General features: G+C 46.5%; 1 protein-coding gene, 1 long non-coding RNA gene and 1 pseudogene across 3 annotated transcripts in view; 1 reads left to right on the forward strand and 2 right to left on the reverse strand.

Annotated features, from left to right (window-relative positions):
* The window catches only part of CD276 (CD276 molecule), a 28806-nt gene extending 20688 nt beyond the window's left edge, over window positions 1-8118 (reverse strand). Inside the window, exons 1-2 of one of the 2 annotated variants that reach the window (XM_036239482.1) lie at window positions 8012-8118; window positions 7646-7724 (exon numbers count right to left, since the gene is read on the reverse strand). The gene's annotated coding sequence lies outside the window, so the exon portion shown is untranslated. Of the gene's footprint in view, window positions 1-6147; window positions 6582-7645; window positions 7725-8011 lie in introns of those variants that run through there. The other variant, XM_016124981.2, reaches the window with a different exon arrangement.
* Window positions 7144-11198, forward strand: LOC107500113. The gene is made up of 4 exons (XR_001594453.2): window positions 7144-7693; window positions 8446-8516; window positions 9861-10117; window positions 10213-11198. It is a non-coding gene; the product is annotated as an uncharacterized LOC107500113 (long non-coding RNA).
* Window positions 11199-15452: 4254 nt separating this feature from the next.
* Window positions 15453-16760, reverse strand: LOC107500105 (annotated as a pseudogene).
* Window positions 16761-19612: the final 2852 nt, after the last annotated feature.

The raw sequence follows: 19612 nt of genomic DNA on the forward strand, positions 1-19612 counted from the left end.
TACTATGTAAGATGCAGTGAGGGGTACTTGACGGCACCTCAGACACTTGGTAATCCTGGAGCTGAACCTGAAAAAGTGACCCAAAGTCTCCTGGGTAGAAAGGCTGGGAAAGCCCATTCCAGGCAGCGGGAGAAACCTGTGCAAGGGCACTGAGGCAAGAAGCAGCATGGCAAGCTGGAGGAATTATGAGCAATTCAGTATGGACTGACATGAGGTGCAAAGTGGTGATCACAGGAAGAGGAGAAGATAAAAGGCAGGCAGGGGCTAGAGCAGGAAGTTTTCTTTGGACTTTGTTTAAAGGTGATAAGGAAGAAAGAGTTTAAAGTAGAGGAATAACATTACAGCTATAGGTAGGTTCGACCTTGATTAATGGATTAATATGTAATGCTAACCTTGCTGAGGAGGTTAGAATTTTAAAGGAAGATATTTCAAAAGGGCAATTGTTGACTGAAAATAAAAGAGAGTTGATGGTGGAATTTGGGGCATCAAAGAATTTCTTTTCTAGATTGTACCTTCTTAAAGCTTCTCAAAAGACCCCACTCAACCTGTGTGTGGACTGGTCCTAGATGTCAGATCAAGTCAGGCAGGGGTCAGCAAAGGTTCAGATAGAAAATATTTTAGGCTTGGAAGGCCATCCAGTAACTGTCATAACTCCCTGCTGTGACAGGAGAGCAGTCGTAGATAATGTGTGACTGAACGAGCAAAACTCTGTTCCAATAGAACTTTATGAACACTCAGATTTGAATTGCATGTAATTTTCATGAATCATATGATTTTTTCCCCAAATGTTAGAAATGTAAAAACCATTCTTAGCTTATGGGCTACGCAAAAACAAACAGCAGCAGATTGGGCCTATGGGCCATAGTTTTAGAAACTGGTTTACAGAAACACTAGCACCACTGCTCAAAGATACCCAGGTAACAGCAAAAATGGGAAACAATGGGAATCCGGTACATTAATGATGGACATTAACTATGGCACATCTAGATAATGGAATAATATACAGCTTTGGAAAAGAACGTGTGCTAACATGGAAATAAGTCCATGACATATTGTTGAGCAAACAAACCATACTGCAAGTTGTATGCCCTAACTTCTGTATTAACAAAAAGTCAAGCCCTATGGCTCCAGATCTAGTCACCTATCTCTCCATCTCTCTATCAGCTATATTTCATAGCAGGCCCTTCCTTTTCCAGGGCTGAACCCCCTGCGTCATCTAGGCTCTCTCCTCAATGCTTTCTTTTTTTTCCCTAGATGGTTTTGTCCACTCCCATGGCTTTAAATATCATTTATATACTAGCAACTCCTGAATTTACTTCTCTAGTCCACACCTATCATCTGAGCTCCAAACTTAAACCCAATTGTTTCCTAAACATCTCCGTTCCAGTGACTCACAGGCATCTCCCTCTTCACAAGTCCCTCTTCGAACTCTTGATTTCTCCCCCAAAGCATGTCCCTCCTGATCCTTTCTCAGTTGGTAAAGGCACTACTCCCCACCTTCTGCTCAAGCCAGAAACATGAATTTCTCTCACCTCTACAATCCATCACCAAGAACAGCCGTTCCTCACTTTAAAATATATCCCAGGAGTCTGAAAACTACAACAGCCTGAGTACCAGATCCAGCCCACCACCTATTTTTGCTCAGCTCGCCAGTTAAGTTTTACACCTTTTTAAATGGTTGAGAAAAATCAGAAGAAGATTATTTCGTGACACAAGGAAATTATATGAAATTCAAATTTCAGCATCTGTAAATAAAGTTTCATTGGCACACAGCCACACTTCATTCATTCATGTGTTGTCTGTAGCTGCTTATGTACTACAACAGCAGGACAAGCAGCTGCAGTGGTTGCAAAGCCTTAAATACTGACATCCTGGCCCTTCACAGAAAAAGTTTGCTAAATCCTGATATATATTTACTCTCATTCTCTCCATCTCTGCTTCTCTCTTTGATCTGCCAAGTCAGCATCATCTCTTGCTGAGATGAGCACAAAAGCCCGTTCACCAGTCTCCCCACTTTCTCTTGTGACTTTGGCACATAATGGGTGCTCAATGCATTGTTCAGTGAATGAATAAATGAATGAATAAATGAGTGCATGTGTGTTTAGGTAGATAGAGAGATGGATGGATGAATGTTTGTATATGGGAGAGGGGTCTGGAAGCATGATGGTGAACCCAGCCTTGGGATGTGGGAATGAGAGTACAAATTTACTTCCTTTTTCTAGTTCATGCACTTCTGTAACTTTTACAATGAGCATGTAATTCTTTTGCAGTTAACATAAGGAAAAAGAAAAATGGCTACATCAAAAATTTATGTGGATTTTAGACCACGCTTCGTCACTCACTTGCTAGGTTCTCTGGAGCAAATGCATTCCCTCTCTGGGTCTTCATCTCCCGAACCCTCAAAGAAAGGTCCTGGCCACCATCTAGTTTGGTGACCAGATGCTGGGCTGGTGTAGTCACAAGGGGCTTCAAGGAAGAAGTGAGCCCTTTCAGATGACTTTGGAGTTGGAGAGACAGGTTCAAATTCAGACTATCACTTCCTAGTCATGTGACTGGGAAACCATCCTCTTTGAGCTTCAGTTTGTTCTTTTGTAAAATAGGGATTATAAACTCTACTCTTATAGGATGATTATAGGACTCAACTGAACAAAATTGTCTAAACTAACCTATAGGTGTTCTATAAATGAGTAGGGGCCTGGGGAGTAGAGAGTGGTCTCCAGAGTTCCCTAGGAACAGCTCCATGTTGACCTTCCCTTTTCCTGGCAAGCTGAGTCAATTTAGGCCTTTTGTGTTCAAGGCTGTCCACTGGGCACCGTTCCACAGCCCTGTGATCCCACCCCAGGGAAAAAATCAATTCTTCCTCTCAAAGTGATTCCTGTGTGAGTCAAGACAGCAGTGTGTCATCAGGGCCAGCCCAGCAGAGTGGGGCCAAGGTTTTCTTGGCATCCTCCGCCTGCTTCCCTCATGGCTTTAGGGAGAACAAGCAAGAGAGGAGAACAGGACAGAGAAGAGCCTCTAGCCTTTCTAAGCCTCACCATCTGCGCCACAGCACCCTCTCCACAATGAAGTCAGGGCATCAGAATAGGAGATGGCAAAAACAGAGAGAGAACCCAGCCCATCTCTGCGGGTCTGAGAGCATAGTGAGACTTCTACTGCAGGAGCTGGCCTGCCTTTCACACCCTCTTCTGGTTAGGGAGCCACCACAGAATGAGTCTACATCTTCCAGGGCTCAACGCCATTTGACAAGGCAGCGTGACACCATCTCAGAACTGGAAGTGTGTGCAGAGGCCATACACACATGGGTGCACAGATATGTGAGCACATCAATGGAGGCACAGAACCCTGAAGAAAGTAAAGCTACACTGAACTCAGAAGAGGTCCAGCCAGAAGAAGGGATGGGCCCAAGGGGAATACAGAGAGGAAGGGAAGAAATGAGATATTTTAAGACCAAATCAAAGAGTAGGTCCCTGGCAGGCCTGTGGCACACACATCTGCATTCACTCAACCTTTGTGGAGTCCTGCTAGGTGTCCACCTAAATATGTTTGGAAATCCCATCCCTTTCAGGAGCCTTTCCAGACTTCACTCAAGGAAGGATGCACTTTCTCTAGATGTATTCTGTCTAAATGCCTATCTGCCTCCAAATTCTTTAGGTTTTTATCTTAAGAGGCTCATCCTAGTGGAATAACTCTGCTAGCCCCATCCACCTAAGCACCAGCTTCTCTGGCTCCTCAGGGATTCCCCCTCAGGAGTGTTGCATGACCCCCCACCCCCATTCCAGTCCCCAGAGCTTAAATGCCTCTAACCTAGTGCCCAAGTCCACACCCATTGTATAGATGAGAACCTGAGCCCAGAGAAGGAGGGCAGGCTGCCCAAGGGCCCAGACTCAGTCATCAGTCACCAACAGTGGTGACTGAGAGCTCACAAGTGCCCTCTGGGGCTTCAATTCCTCACCTGTTAAATGGACTTATTTGGCTGCCTTGTCTGCCCCAGGGTACAGATGGGCTCAGGAGCAGGCAGGCCTGTGTTCAAATTCTGACTCAGAATTCGAACATGACCGGGTATAAATAACTTAACCTTTTTGAGACTCAATTCCACATTTCTAAAACAGGTTTGCAATCCTTACCCCACAAGGCTGTTGTGAGAATAAAATAAGACAATATACAGAGAAGACAGGAAAGCACCCAGCACTCAACAGTGGTAACAATTATAACTACTATTATCATTGCCATGGGCATGGAGACAAGGCCTCCTGGGCCCCTCTACACTGATCCTCCCTTTTCCCTCCCACCCCACCTTTCACAGCCAAGACTCCCACTGTCAAGCTATACCTCTATGTCCCTGGGACCATTACTCCTCCTCTGACTCCCTTTCCACCTGGAATCCCACCAGCACCCCAGCTCCAAAGCAGCAAACGCACAATTTGGCTCCATCTCTGTGCCTAGCTCACCCCAAGTGGTCCTCTCCCCATTCCTCCTTCTGGAAGCCAGGTCACAGCACTATATGTCGTGGGATCCAGCCCCTACTGCCACTGCTGCTGTCATGTCCTCCAGTACAGAGCCTCCATCAAACACACATTCCAGGTCTCCCCTGAGGAGTCCCAGGTCCTCACGGCCTATGTTTACTTTAAGGTGACATGGGAATCCTGCATTCCAGAGGTAGTATCCTTCCCTGCTCCAAACTCCAAGGCTCCCAATAAAAATTGCTTTCATTCCCCATTCCCAATGGATTTCCCATACTCTTGTGATGCCTTGGGAAGGCCGAATGCCCAAAGGCATTAAGGGCGTAGAGAAGGAACCCATTCTCTAGACAAGAGGGCAGGGAGAATGGGAGCACAGGTCAGAACCAGAGGGCATAGGAGGGGTCCCTAGAGGCATGAGGGTACTGAGGACAAGGCCTCCGGAAGAACAAGGACCCAGCCATGGCCCCTACAAGGCTGCCAGCAAGACTAGTCTGGGACACAAAGGTCAAGCCTGCCCTCACTGTGGGGACCCTTAGCCAGGATACAGAATGAGTGAAGCCTATGCCAGCCTTCCGAGTGGCAGAAAGAACCAGTTCTAGCACATCCCAGCTCTATCATTTGCCATCTGTGAGTCTTTGGGCATGTGACTTCCCCTCAGTTCTGAGCCTCAGTTTTCCCATCTATACAAGAGCGCTAATGATACCCTACCTCATAAGACTGCAATGATGATTAAATGAAATGATATCTTTTGAGCATCCAGCACAGCTCTACCCCTAAACCTGAAAACCCAGTGTTCCCGTATGGAACCTCATACTAGAGGGGAGGCAGAACTAAGGGTGCCAAGTGAGGGAGCGTTGCATAACAGTACATGCGGTCCTCTCACAGATGTTTGATTCATTCCGAGCCAAAGGAAATTTCTGGAGGATCACATATTCCCAACCACTTCCCTCTCCTTCGGGTCCTGGATATGCCTCCCCTCTTTTGCTGGTGGACCACCCTGTCATTCCAGTCCTGGGGGTGTGGGAAAACAATAGCAATGAGAAGTTCCCACCCAGAGGACAAGCTCATGGGCAGTGACCTCATCTTGCCTGCCCTTCTTCCCCCTCCCGACCCCATGACTCAGGGTCACAGGCTCAGGCTCTATGTGGTCATAATCTCAGAGGCCTCTTGGATCTGGGTCATTTTCTTCACCAGCCCAAACTCCACATGTCTAACTGAGAAGTAGCCATCAACAGGCCAGATGCCTGTCCTACAACACTTTCGAGGAGTCTCTCTGGGTGCTGTGGAGTCCCAGCTCATGGCTCTATGATCCCACTGCATCTCTAACCCCAAACTGTACTGTTCATGTCAGTGAAACCCAAATTCTCCTTCAGAGAATGAAGATTTATGACTCTGGAGAAGGCTACAGTTTAAGGATGGGGGAATTCCCACAGGAAGGCTTAGAAGTCGTCCTCTCCAGAATAAGAACCCAGCCTCCTCAGAAAGGACAATACTTCCCTAACTGTCCTTTCCACAAACATTCAAGCACCCAGATATCAGGCATCTGAGCAACCCAGGCTTCCAGCCAACCTACTCCCATCAGGTGCATGGCAGAGCTGAAGAGGATCAGGGACTGGAAGGGAAGCAGTCCTCAAGTCTGGCACTCTTCTCACCTTCAGGGTTATATCTATCTACCTGGGCTGCTCACCTCTAACAAGCTGGATTGTCTGATTTCTTGGAGCACAGGAGTCTGGAGTAAATTGGAAAGCTCGCATCAGCAGTCAGGAGAAACCACTAGTGAGGTCATTGAAGAGAGATAAGAACTCCAGAGATCAGTAATGGGACCAATTAAAAGCATCACTAAAGCCACTAAGTGCAAAGCTCACTCTCTTAAGAGTTCCCTTGCCGTACTACCCCTTAGTGCAAAAACTGATGCACACAGTGCCGACCTAAAGTCATGAAGGAAAATAAGTGTCCTGACGTCAGATCGTGCTATATGTAATATGGGGAGAAAAATCTCCACGCTCAACAATTAACAGCAGTGTTACTGCTTAAGCTCAGGAACTTCAGATGTCAGAGAAATGTACTTACCCCAAACAGTTCTACTCCCAAACAAGCTGGAACTACAAGCCTCTACTCACACCCCACATCCCCACAGCCCCCCACTCCGCCCTGCCACTCAGATGGGTCTGACCCATTGGACATGTTTAAACTTCAATTTCAAGTTTAGACTTCAATTTCCCTCAGCCTCCAGAAGTGCCCTACCTATGTGCAGGCCCGCAAAGTACAAGGAAGGCTGCACAGCATCAGATTTCCTAGGGATTTCTGGGAGGCCAGAGGGAATTAGCCAGGGGATCGAACTAAATAAAGAACTCTTCTTTAAAGACTGACTGGCTTCAATACTTTCTAAAGCAGAAGCTAACTGCTAAAGACGCCTGTGAGAAAGGGACCTGGGGCTTTAACTGAATGATGAAATCGGACTTATTTATGATGATCCACAGCCAATTTGAAAGTAAATAGCCTTTCTCAATTTAGTCAATCCCCTCCCCCACCCCCATTCCCCAACCACTTTTGCTTTACTATTTGCTTGACGTTTTCCTCAATGACAGACCTCATGTCTGAGTCACCCATCACGCATTTCTCATTAGGGCAGGTTTCCCTTAGAAATAAATCCCTTTTTCTGGCAGTTCACTGCCTTAGGCCTCCAGACCTACCCATTGCTGGATAAACAGCAAGTGAAGGCCTTGGGATTCAATCCCCTCCCCTCTAGTGTGGCCCCACCCTGGTCTCTACCTTCCCTCCACCGGTCCCTATTTCTCCCCACCCTACCGCATCCACCATCTCTATGAGACTTCGGAAACCCAAACCACCGCCCATGCCTGCGCCCTCCTGTTCTTTGGCTTCCTTCTGTCTCCTCCCCTCCCCCAACACCTATTCTCCCCTTCACCCAGGCTTGCTGTCCCTACCTGTTCTCAGAATCTATCCGCACAGCCCACCCCCCTGCCATGTCCACTGCTGACTGTGGCAGTCCTCCCGTCACCGACTCTTTCATCCTTCAAGGCCAAGTGGAGTGGACCCGAACCCCTCCCCCCCTCCCTGGCAGCTTCCCCTCCTCAGCGCTCGTGGTCACGGTGTTTTCTTCTGCAGGGCGCGGGAGACCGCTTCCCTCCCAGCTCCGGCCAGCGGGTTAAGCTTTCCAGAATCACCAACACAGTGACAGATCTTCTCACAATCTTCTCCTTGTGGCGTCCCGGGTAAGGACAGGTCGCACACTTCCCCAGCCCCCTGGACAGGAGGAGGAGGGGGAGACCAGGTCGGGGGCGGGGTTGGGTTCCAGCCGCCCCCAGCCAACTCCCGGCCCTGGAGTCCGGAATGCGGCTCGGGTTCCCGATGCTCCCGGCTGAGAGTCTGGCGCGAGACCTGGCGGGTGGGGGTGGAGTGGGGGAGGAGAGGGGGGACGGGGGAGAGCACACGGCAAGGGAGGGGACGCCTCACTGCCCACTCTAGCGGCCCTGCAGCAAGCAAGGGCTGCAGACAAAGGCCGCCCGCGCCCGCGCCACGCAAGCACTCACCGTGCCGCACCCTCTCCCGGGATCCAAGACTCCTCGGAGCTTCAGAGTCGCTGCCTGCGTTGTTGTTACCGCAGCCGCCGCGAGCCGGGCCCTAATGGGGGCCGGGGGCGGCTGGGGAGCCCGAGGGGCGGGGCGGGCTGCAGGAAGCCTTGGGCCCGGAAAGGCAGCCGGGTGCGCGCAGAGCCGGGACTGGACCCGCGGCAGCAGTATGGGGCCAAGGCCTGAGCCCGCCCGTTGGGCAGATCCCAGGGCCTGGACCCCGCCCCTGACCCCAGTCCAGACCTAGCGGGGAGACCCAGTGCTCCAGGAAGGGAGAGCTGGTCTAATTTCTGCCCCTCCCCCACCCCGTTCCCACATTCCCAGTATCCAAAGTTTATTTTCTGCTAGGGGGACAGGTGACCAGTCACTGACCACCCTTCACCCCCACCCTTCAGGCTGCTGATAGGAGAGCCGGAGCTCAGATTCTACTGTCCGACTCTAGGTCTGCGTTTTCCTTGGGCACTAGGTTAGTACCGGGGCCAGTAAAGGGTTAACTTTATACAGAGAAGAATTAAGAACTGCAGGGAGTATTCTATAAATACAGTGTCGTGGGTGCCTGAGCCAACCACAGAGTAATTTCCACCCAGCTGGTTTTCCTCGTTTCCTTCCACCCACGGCCACCCGGCCAGCCCTGCCCCCAGCCCCACGCCAAGCGCTGGCCAGACTAGGCTCCAACGGGGAAAGGGGAGGGAGAAGCAGTTCTGACTCCCCTCATCCCCTGTGGCCTTGGGCTCTGTCCTTTTAAGACCCAGCTCCAGCCTAAAAGGAGACGGGGGCCAGTCTCTGCTGTGGCTCATCTGGGCCCTGCACCTGTTCTGTGACTTGTTCTTTATCAGTTACAGAGGGTAACAGCTTCAGTGTAACCAGCTTCTGTGGGCCTGGGTCCTTTCATGCTGGGCCTCTTCGGATCCTCACAACAGCCCACTGGGTAGATATTATCTCCGTTTTACTGAGGAGAAAATTGGGGCTCTAACCTTGTGCTTTCTCCAGGCCCAACACCAAGGGGTAAAAGTATGGGGGAGGGGTTAGGAAACATACATGAATATATGTGTCTCTGCATATCATAAACTCTTTACCATTTTATCTCATTCTGTCTTCACGACTCAGTGAGGTAAATGCTATTATCATCTTCGTTGTTACAAATAAAGAAATTAAGACACAAAGAGATTAAGTAATTTGTTTGAGGATATCCAACTATTACATGGAGGAACCAGGATTTGTGCCTTTGAATTTAGTGCTGAATTCAAACTCTACTCTGTGTGTGTGTGTGTGTGTGTGTGTGTGTGTGTGTGTGTGAGAGAGAGAGAGAGAGCGCACAAACGCGATTGATTAGTGGTGCAAGGGTATATATATATTTGTGAACAGATGAGCAACACTGTATTTGAGTCAGTGTATATATGCATTTCTGAATATAAGTTTGTTAGTGGCTGTGTCTGACTGCTTCGGGGGATGGGGGCAGAGAGTGGGGAATGAAGGCCAGGGCATCTGGTCCAGTATCTCTGGAGGTCATCAGCCTCCCCAGCAATCCACACTGTTCATCCTACCCTGTCAGGCCTTGTGCATGAAAACAGCCTTATTAGTAGTAATATTGTTTTTGGTTTGGCTTGAGACACTATGCCAAGTTTCTTCAGGACATCCATAGTCCCAGGCCTAGTATGGACACAGGGAAGTATTAACTGTCCAATGGTAAGAACGGTTTATTCAGTTCTCCCTGGTAAGGTATTCTTAATCTTCATGTCAATCTCTAATTTCTGAGGCAGGACCACTGACTGCCATTCCTAACCCCATTTCTCTCCTTGGCTTCTCTCAGCCTCTATTGTGGTGAAATACAATGTGTGATGGAAGTGGCCCTTCTTGGACCATGTCTTGGCTGCTGCTAGGTCTCCACCTGGGTCACTGCTCCTGAGGAAAAGCCCCATCCAAGATCAGCAGGTTGTGTAAACTGCAGCATCCCCTGTCAGCAACCAAGGTCCAGTCCTCTTACAGTGTCCTTCCATCCTGCTTCTGCCACAAGAAATGAGGCTCTCTTCCTACTGGCCCACTTCACTCAAGGTTACTACCTCACATGTGGGTATTATTTCTTATTGGCTTAACTGCCTTTTCCACTTTTGTGGCTAGCAGTTGCTAATGAATACAATCTTGTGTTTGTTTTCTTTAAACAGGACCTTCGGCACAATAACATATTTGGCACCTCTTCTTCTTTCCTCATTTCCCATGATGAGATCATCACAAATATAACTTCTAAAGAAACCTCTACAGCCAGACTGTCCAAGGAAACCTGACATCTTCGCAGACAAATGGTGATGGGCCTTGGGTTTCCAAATAGGATTTTAGCTGCTGTGATGACTATCTATTCACAGAGATGCGTGACCACCTCTGAATGACTGCAGCCACCAAGTTTCTTCCCTCACCTCAGAAATTCCCCAATCGACCCTTTGGCAGCATTGCTGTCAAAACATGGTCCCTCTCCATGTAAATGTTCATACAGTCTCATTCCTTTCACTTCAGGGAAAGGGAATCTATCAGAGGTGGTCCTGTCAAACTACACAAGTCCTAAGTGTCCTGGCACAGGAGCCAGCTTCAACCCTGGTCTGTTCTAACATGCACTGTCCAGTGTTCTCTGCTTGTCCCAAGTCATATCTCCTCTGGCATTTTGATAGATACCTTGGGGTTGAAACCCCAGCTCATTATCCTCCAGATTCCCCACTAGTACTCCCCGGCCCACCCCTACCTCCTACCCCATCTCCCATGTTAAGAAAATTTGAACTTGAAAATTTGAACTCTGGAGTGAATGCCTTAACCATGGCTGGTGGGAGTGGGATGAAGACAAGAGAGTGGGCTAGAAACCCGGACCTCCCAGCCTGTCAAGTAGTGGCCATGTGGCCGGAGGAAGTGGGTCAGCTGTTCCGGGCCTCTGCCTCCTCTTCTTCCAAAAGAGTTTTCTCTGGTTTCCTGTGTAGCCTGCTGAGCTACTGGCTTTCTCATTGAGAGCACCAGAAGATCTACCTCTCCGCCCTATAGCAGGCAGGACTAATGAAGCAGGCCTGCAAAGCCAGGGAGGGACTAACGTTGGCTTGCAAATTCCCTGTTCTTTTTGTTTAATTTTAAAAAAAATTTCAATTATAGTTGATATACAAATATTACATTAGTTTTTGGTGTGCAACATAGTGGTTAAACATTTATATAACTTACAAAATGGTCACTCCGATAAGTTTACTACTCATCTGACAGCATACATAATGATTATATTCTTATTGATTATATTCCTATTCTGTGCTTTGCATCCCCATGACTGTTTTTATTACTAGCTATTAATCCCTTCACTTTTTTTCACCCATCTCCCAAACCCCTCCCATCTGGCAACCATCAATCTGTTCTATGAGTTTGTTTCTGTTTTGTTTGTTCATTGATTTAGTTTTTTATATTCCACACATAAGTGAAATCATAAGGTATATATCTTCCTCTGTCTGAGTTATTTCACTTAGCAAAATACCCTCTAGGTCCATCTATGTTGTCAGAAATGCAAGATTTCATTCTTTTTTATGGTTGAGTAATAATGGTCGCCAATTAACCTACGATAAAGGAGGCAAGAATATATAAAGGGGCAAAGACAGTCTTTTTAATAAATAGTGTCGAGAAAACTTGACAGATACATGCAAAAAGATGAAACTGGACGACCTTCTTATACCATATATAAGAATAAACTCAAAATCAATTAAAGATTTAGATGTAAGACCCCAAACTATAAAACTAGAAGAAAACATAGGCAGTAAACTCTGTGACATTGCTCTTAGCAATATCTTTTTGGATATGACTCCTTAGGTAAGGGAAACAAAAGAAAAAATAAACAAATGGATTATATCAAAGTGAAAAGGAAACCATCAACAAAACTAAAAGACGACTTACTGAATTGGAGAAGATATTCACCAATGATACATGTGATAAGGGTTTACTATATAAAGAACTCTTACAACTTAACACCAAAAAAAAAAAAAAAAAAAACCCAAACAATCTGATTTTAAAAATGGGTAGAGGACCTGAATAGACACTTCTTGCTCTTTTTCAAGCTCTCCCTAGCATGGCTGACACAAGCACTTGCTATCCTTCGCTCCCTCATGGTGATAAGTGGAAATGCAGCTGAAGAGGCATTCCATCCTCTCCATCCTAGATCTCTACAAGGATGCTCCTCAATGCCAGTCTTAGAGTTGGAGGCAGAAGGGGAAGAGGATGCAGTGTGGACTGGGCTGTGGAGGTCAGGGAAGTTTTCCAGAAGAATGTGGGCTTATAGCCATCCTTGAAAGATAGGAAGAATTTGACAAGTGAACGGCATCAGAGTTCTGCCGAGGTTAGGCGCTTCTCTAAGATAATGCACAGTTGAGAAGACCTTGATCTGATTACCCTGGTGGTGCACTTAATGGGTCTGAGACCAGGAAAAGAGTCAGGTGATGAAAGTATAAGGAGAAATTCACTCTTGAGAAGAGCAGAGCTAAGAGGGGTAATAAAGCATCTGTGCCCACATATTCTGCCTGCCGCCCTGGTATTGTGGGTGAAGGGTAGGTGCTCCTGTTGAGACCAGCCTTCCTCTTGTGCACTCTCAGCTACTCAAGGGTATCACTCTAGCCATTATCTCTCTCCCCTGCGTCATCAACCTTTTCACTCTGTCCCCTGATTCATTCAATCTCTTTCTTGAAATACTTTGTGCTCCTAGAACTCCCTTCTCTTGCTTTCCTTCTCACCTCACTGGTCGCTCCTTCTAGTCTCCCCAACCACTTTATATTGGGAAACCCCAGGACTTAGTACTCTAAGGTCCTTTATTCTGGGTCTACATCCACTCCCTTGGTTATCTCATCCCTTTAAATACCATGTGCCAACAACTTTCCAATTCAAATTTCCAGCTTAGACTGTCCTTAAATTCTATACATCCAACTGCCTACTCAACATCTCCATTTGTCTCTAATCAACCTCATAATTTCCATTTCATCCTCCACCACAGAAGAAACAATACAACACAAAACCCAAACAAACCATTTCTCCTACAGCCTTCCCCATCTCAGGTGATAGTAACTCCATTCTTCCAGTAGCTCAGGCCAAAAGTCTTTTAGTTGTCTGATATTTATTTCTTGCAAACCCTACATCACCAATTCTATTGGATCAACCTTCAAAATATGTTCGGCCCTCTCTCCATCTCCACTGCTAGAACCTCGGTGCAAGGCATTCCCATCACTTGCCTGTATTGTGATAGCCTCCTAATTGGTCTCTTTGCTTCCATCTTTTTTCTCTATAGTTTACTCTCTACACAGCAGCTACAGTTATCCTTTAAAGCATGGTCAAATTATATCATTCCTCCCCTCAGATTTCTCCAGGGTAAAGGCGAGTCTTTAAATTGGCCTATAAAGCCCTATATGACCTGGCCCCTGCTATCCTTCTGATCTAATCGCCTGCCACAGTCCTTCTTTCTTCCTTTACTCCATGCTTCTTTCCTGGCTGTTCCTTGAATACACCAAGCTCATTTGCCTCAGGACCTTTGCACTTGCTATTCCCCCTGATTAGGACACTCCTTCTTCGATGTCTATTTGGCTCATACCCTAACTTTCTCTAAGTCTCTGTTAAAATATTATCTTACCAGGGAGGCCTTCCCTGACCACCCATGTAAAGTGATACCCACCTACCCCCCAATCCCCAGTCATCCCCCAACTCCATTACTCTGATTTTTTCCACTTAGCACTTATTCTGTCAATATTACATATTAGTTGTTTATGCATTTATTTTCTATCTCCTTCCATATAAGTTCCATGAGAATCAGGACTTTCTTTTGTTCACTGCTGTACTCCTGCACTTAGAATAGTGCCTGGCACATGGTAGGTATTCTTAGCGTTTGTTGAGTGGATGGATGGGTGAATAGAAGGACCAGTAGTTGAAGAGCACATGGTTGAGAAAAGATTGCAGTGCTTTTTTCAAGATCTGAGAATCCTAAGCATGTTCATGTGCCCATAGGAAGGTAGGAAGGCAAAGGAAGAAGATAAGTCCCCTGAGGGAGAAGGGGTATGATACGTGGCTCAGAAAGATCACTGAAAAGGCAGAAAGGGACAGGATTCAGAGCTTGGAGAGAGCCACTCCTTCCTTGGACTGAAGGGAAGGAAGTAATAAGGATGAGAGATAAGAAATCAATGGAATCCCACTGAAGGCTTCATTTTTTTCCTGTAATCTATAAGGCGAGATCATCTGAGAACAAGGGAAGTGAGAGTGGGAGGAGTCTAAGAAAAAGGATGAAGATTTTGGGTAGTGGCTATGAAGAATGGGCGAGATTAATCCTCCAGGACACATTGTGTGGTATTTTTTCCCAATTCTCATTCATTTTTGCCTCTTGAGGCAATGTTATTTTTTCAGTACTAAAAAAAAAAAAAAAAAAAAAAAAAAAGCAAGTTCGACACAAAATAGAAATTTGAACTGTTGGATAGGACAAAACCAAGGGTAAGGGGGGAAAGGTAGTAAGAAAAGAAGAAATAAGATGGTGTCCTGTCCCCTCTCCTCTTGGGAATAACAGAAACATTTAGGTGCCAGTACATACCTTTCCATATACATACAGCAAAACTTTCTTGGGTAAAATTTCTTTCTTGGGTAAAAAAAAAAAAAATGGTGGGGGTGGGGAAGGCCTTTCTGGAGGCTTAGGGACCAAGGCTGGTCTCTTTTTTTCCTTAAGCCCCTTTTCCAACAAGAAAAAAGAAGGGATTCAATGTGAGAGGGAGATAAAGTGGAAGAGGGAAGGATCTCACTTGACCCCTTCAAAGGAAACAGAGTCCAGGACAAAGCTTGGAGGGAGAGTGAAAATGGAGGTAATACTGTTAATACCCACCCCAAAACTGAAAGAGGAGCAGGGAAATACCTGGAAACTAGGACTTTAACCTGAAAACCAAGGATAAAAGGAAAACTTAACTTGCTCTAGGATGGCAAATCCCACCTCTTCCTTGTAGGGACCTCTACCACCTATAGTCAGTATGGTTTCTTTTCCCCTTGGCTACCACATAGGTTTAGGATGGTGGCCGTCCATCTAGGTTTTCAGCACACAGTTCTAAATGGGATCAGGATGAGACCCAGTTTCTTGGAAAATTATCTTGAAAATAGGGAAATAACTGGACAGATGGCAGGAATGGGCATGAGAAGGAAATACAAGTTTACCCAGAATGGCAGAAATTTAGATTTCCCAGAGTGAAAAGAGAGAAGAGACATTCAACAAACAACGAATATTAATTGAGGGCCTATTATGTTTTAGGCACTGTTCTAGAACCCCTCCCTAAAAGTAAAAAAAGATAGGGGCAGAAAATGCAAATTCTGAGGGAGAGGAAAGGGGCAGTTGAAGAAGAAGGCTGAGGGAACTGAGAAACCTAAGTGACAAGGCTGGACCTTAGATCTCCTCATTGGCCTCCTCACCGAAATCTTCCTCTCCTATGGTGGCACCCTAGTACTGCTAGTACTCGGAATAAAGTCATTCAATGTTGCTCTCAGCATCGGTAAACTCCATCTGGTCCATGCCCTCGCCTGTGTACCAGTGGAGGAAGGCCTTTCAGTGGAACATGCTAGTGAACTGCTCTGAGATGCACTTGAACAGCTCCTGGATGGCCCACTGTTACAGATGAAGGTGAGTGACATCTTCAGACCATGGGGTGAGATGTTGCAGATAGCCATCTTGATATTGTTGGGAATCCACAAAGTAGCTGCTATTCTTGTTTTCTACATTGAACATCTGCTCATCTGTCTCCTTCATGGACATCTGCCTACTGAAGACAGCAGCCATGTGGGGGCACTCACCATGACTGGGGTCACAGGCAGCCATCATGATCTTGGCATCGAATGCCTGCTGGATAAATTTGGGCACAATGAGGGCCTGATACTGCTGGCTTCCACGACTGGCATGAAGCCAGGCATGAAGAAGTGGAGGCATGAGAAGACCACCATGTTGACTGCCAACTTGCAGAGGTCAGCATTGAGCTGGCCAGACAAGTGGAGGCAGGTGGTGACACCGTTTACGGTGGCTGAGATGAGGTGGTTCAGGTACACATAGGTTTCCACAATCAGCTTGAGGGTACAGAAGTTGATGTAAAGGGCCTCGTTATCAATGCAGTAGGTCTCATCAATATTCTCTACCAACTGGGGGACAGAGAGGGTGGTGTTGTAGGGCTCAATCACAGTGAGGGCACCACACTGAAGATGTTCATGATATGGCCATGGTCAGTATACTCTTCACAGATCTTCTGATGAACAAAATACCCATTCCAGAGCCTGTGCTCCTGCACAGTGAATGGGTCAGCTGGAAGCCCTGCAGGCAGTCACAGCTCTCAGCCTCCTTTCACACCATGTCCAGGAGTGAATCAACCAGCTGGCACTCTCTGTATAGTGGCCCTTGGCCCACTTGCTGCCTGCCCCAGACTGACCAAAACCAAAGTTGTCTGGTCTGACATTCTAGCCAAAAAGACCTGAGCAAATAGAGTCTGTGGTCCTGGGTTCTAGAGCTACCAAAATAGCACAAGGAACATATTTTCCACCTGTGTCTTCATTGTAGTACACGGAGATGTGATCCAGTTGCAGGTCACTTTCCCTGTGGTAGATGCCAGTTGGGTGGATGCTATCCACGTTCATCATTGATCATCTTCCTGAACGTGGCACTGATATGGTTGCCATACTGGCCAGCCTGGGTGTGCACAATTTCCCTCATGGTTCAAATTATTTTTTTTTGCTCCCCTCAAAGTATGTACAGGGCAAGAAAATATGTAATTTTTTTTCTCTGCTGCTGGTAACAGGCTGAAATAGGGGATGTACCATGGGGGCTGGAGCAGCAAGGGTTGAATGCCATGTCGTGAAGGTTCTGAGTAGCATGGTTTTTGAGTAGTGACGAAAGATCAGTTTGGAACAGCAATAATCACATACCCTCTCCCCCGTCTGCTTTGGGGTGGCAGGCAAAATCACAAAAAGGGCAGAGACCTGCTATGGGGAGACAGGAATCTCAGCCTCAAGATCTAGAGTCTATGCCCTACCTCATGACCCATCTCTCTTCAGCTGCTCTCCCACCATGACTGAAACCACCTGACCCCAGCTCCTTCCCAAGGTCTGGCTTCCTCATGAGTTTAATTCAACCCAAGTGTGGTAGGATGGGTTCTTGGGAAGCGACTGAATGGAGATTAATGTGCAGGAAGTTTATTAGGGATACTGTTAGGCTCAATGCCAAGAGAAGAAAAGGGGAGAAAACAGGACTGGGCCCAGGGAGATGATGGGGCACAATACAGTCTCAACAAACGATCTGGTCAACCCCCCAGAACACTCTGAAGCTAGGATGACCTCTTTAGAATTGTCTTGTGTTGGGGCCAGGGTTCCTTTTATATCCAAGCACTGATCATTGGATGTGAATCTCCTGGGAGGGAGAATGACATGATTCAGATTACTTTCTTTGGCAGAGGCAATCCCCAAAGAAGATTTACAGCTGAGAGATGTCTTCCTGCAGTACACTTAGCAGCTGGGGTAGTAAGTCCTTCAGTTATGAAGGAGGATCCCGGCAGCACACTGCAGTATCCACCATAGTAATACATCTTTAGTTAGTCCTTACTCTATGCCCAGGCAAGGATCTCCCTCAAACTCAATGTGGGGCTTGGAATCTTCTAACTTACCTGAGGTACCTGGGTACAGGTATCAGACTCTTGCATAGGAGTAAAAGGCCTTGGATTTTAATCCTAGGTCAGTGATTGGCTCACTATGTGACAACAGGCAAGTCTCTGGCCTCTCTCAGCCTCAGTTTCTCCATCCGTATGTGAGGATTGAGTTGAGGTCCTTGCCAAATAGGCCATGCTTTGTGATACCTAAAATCATGGACAGCAAGGAGTAAGCCTTCATTCTTGGACCCCAAAGGCCCCACTCACCACCCTAGCCCTCTCAGTTCTAGTACTGTTAGGCTCAGGTCTTTATGACCAGGGGTCACAGGCCGAATAATCAAATAGAAGTCCAAGGATAGATTTAGGAGAGAATGAGTGTCTGGTGTACCTTTCAACTCCCCAACCCCTTTCAGAATGGATTTTAGCTCTTCCCAGAATCGTTATGGCTTCTGCCTCTGCAAAGAGACATCACTAAATGTTTGCTGAGCAAGATTCTTAGAGGTCATTCGGTTTATCACTCTTTTCTGGCATCACGGGACATACAGAGACACCTCTATCTATTAGAGAATTATAATTTTGCAATAGCCATTAGCAGCTTCTAGAAGCTTCAGGGCCTTTGAAAGTCCAGAGGGCAAGATCGAAGTAATTTCTGTCTTCTTTTCTTTGGGAATAACAAGAAATCCTTAAATTATCCCCAACTTCACTCCCTGCCACTCCCTGCCACCAGGTTTACATTGGATGTGAACCAATTGGATGTGAACGGGGTAGTCCTGTGTTCACCTAGCTTAGCTACTCATTATGGTAATTGTTTTTATGGATGGTTTATGCTTTTTTTCTAAGAGAAAACAGTTTTCATTTCTCAGTTCTATATTTTGCCCTCTGACTACTCATGACCAGAGTGAAATCAGGAAGAATGTGGTGTCACCACCCACATTTTTGAACTAATGTGGAATGTAAAGAAGAAACAAAGTCAAATAATAGTTGGGCCTGATTTTTGAAGTGATAGCCCATGGGAAATGGAAAGGCCCTCAAATGTTAGCTAGTCCATTCGGTCCCATTTTACAGATGGGAAATACTGGGGAGAAAGAGGATGAGACTCCAGCTTCTTACTAAGTATGAGATCTTTCAGAAGAAAGGAATGAAGGCTTTCAGAATGTAGTCTTGCATTTGAAATGACAAATGACTTAAAACAAATATAGGAGAAATAGAAAACAACGTGAAGAACCATTAGCAGACCAGACATATTGAGGAATTTCTAGAGATGGAAAGCAGTAGATGGAGTGTCAAATTCCTATCTTGATGCTAAATTAAGTGGATTGCATATTCCTTCCCCCAAACTCAACTCTGGATACACTGTATACACTAGATGAGTGACGTATCTGAGAACCTTACCCCTGAAGAAACCAGAAGCCAGACAGATCCCAGTCTAGGTGAATACTACAACATAGAGATAGAGAAAGCTGAATATCAAGATTTAATGAGAATCTGGGGTAAGACCCTCTAATTATTAACTTTTCCTTCTTCCACAATTCTCTAGGTGTATGGTAGGAAGCCTGCCCTATCACCTGTGTAGGCAGCACCAGATAGAAATGCAATGTAACCTCAAGGCAGTTGTGGAGGCAGCTAAGGTGGGAAATAGATTCAACAAATGAAGGCTGACAGGCAGCCACTGACCAGTCTTCCACACCTTGATTGGGATAAGTGTACCGCATAGAGTGAGGCAGCTCTTAGAAAAGAGGAGTAATCAGGGCAAAGCTCAGGCATGGTCTCTGGAAAGCAGAGTTCTCTGGTTTATCTGGACAGTGACAAACAGAGAACAAGTATTCAGAGGCTCTACTCCCTGAGGCACTCTCCTCACAACTTCATCAAAAGGAGCCAAAGCTGGCATCTGTTCTTTAATCTCACTCCTCTTCCCAAAATACAT

This window comes from Rousettus aegyptiacus, unplaced genomic scaffold, assembly GCF_014176215.1.
Source record: "Rousettus aegyptiacus isolate mRouAeg1 unplaced genomic scaffold, mRouAeg1.p scaffold_m13_p_3, whole genome shotgun sequence".
Classification (NCBI taxonomy): domain Eukaryota; kingdom Metazoa; phylum Chordata; class Mammalia; order Chiroptera; family Pteropodidae; genus Rousettus; species Rousettus aegyptiacus.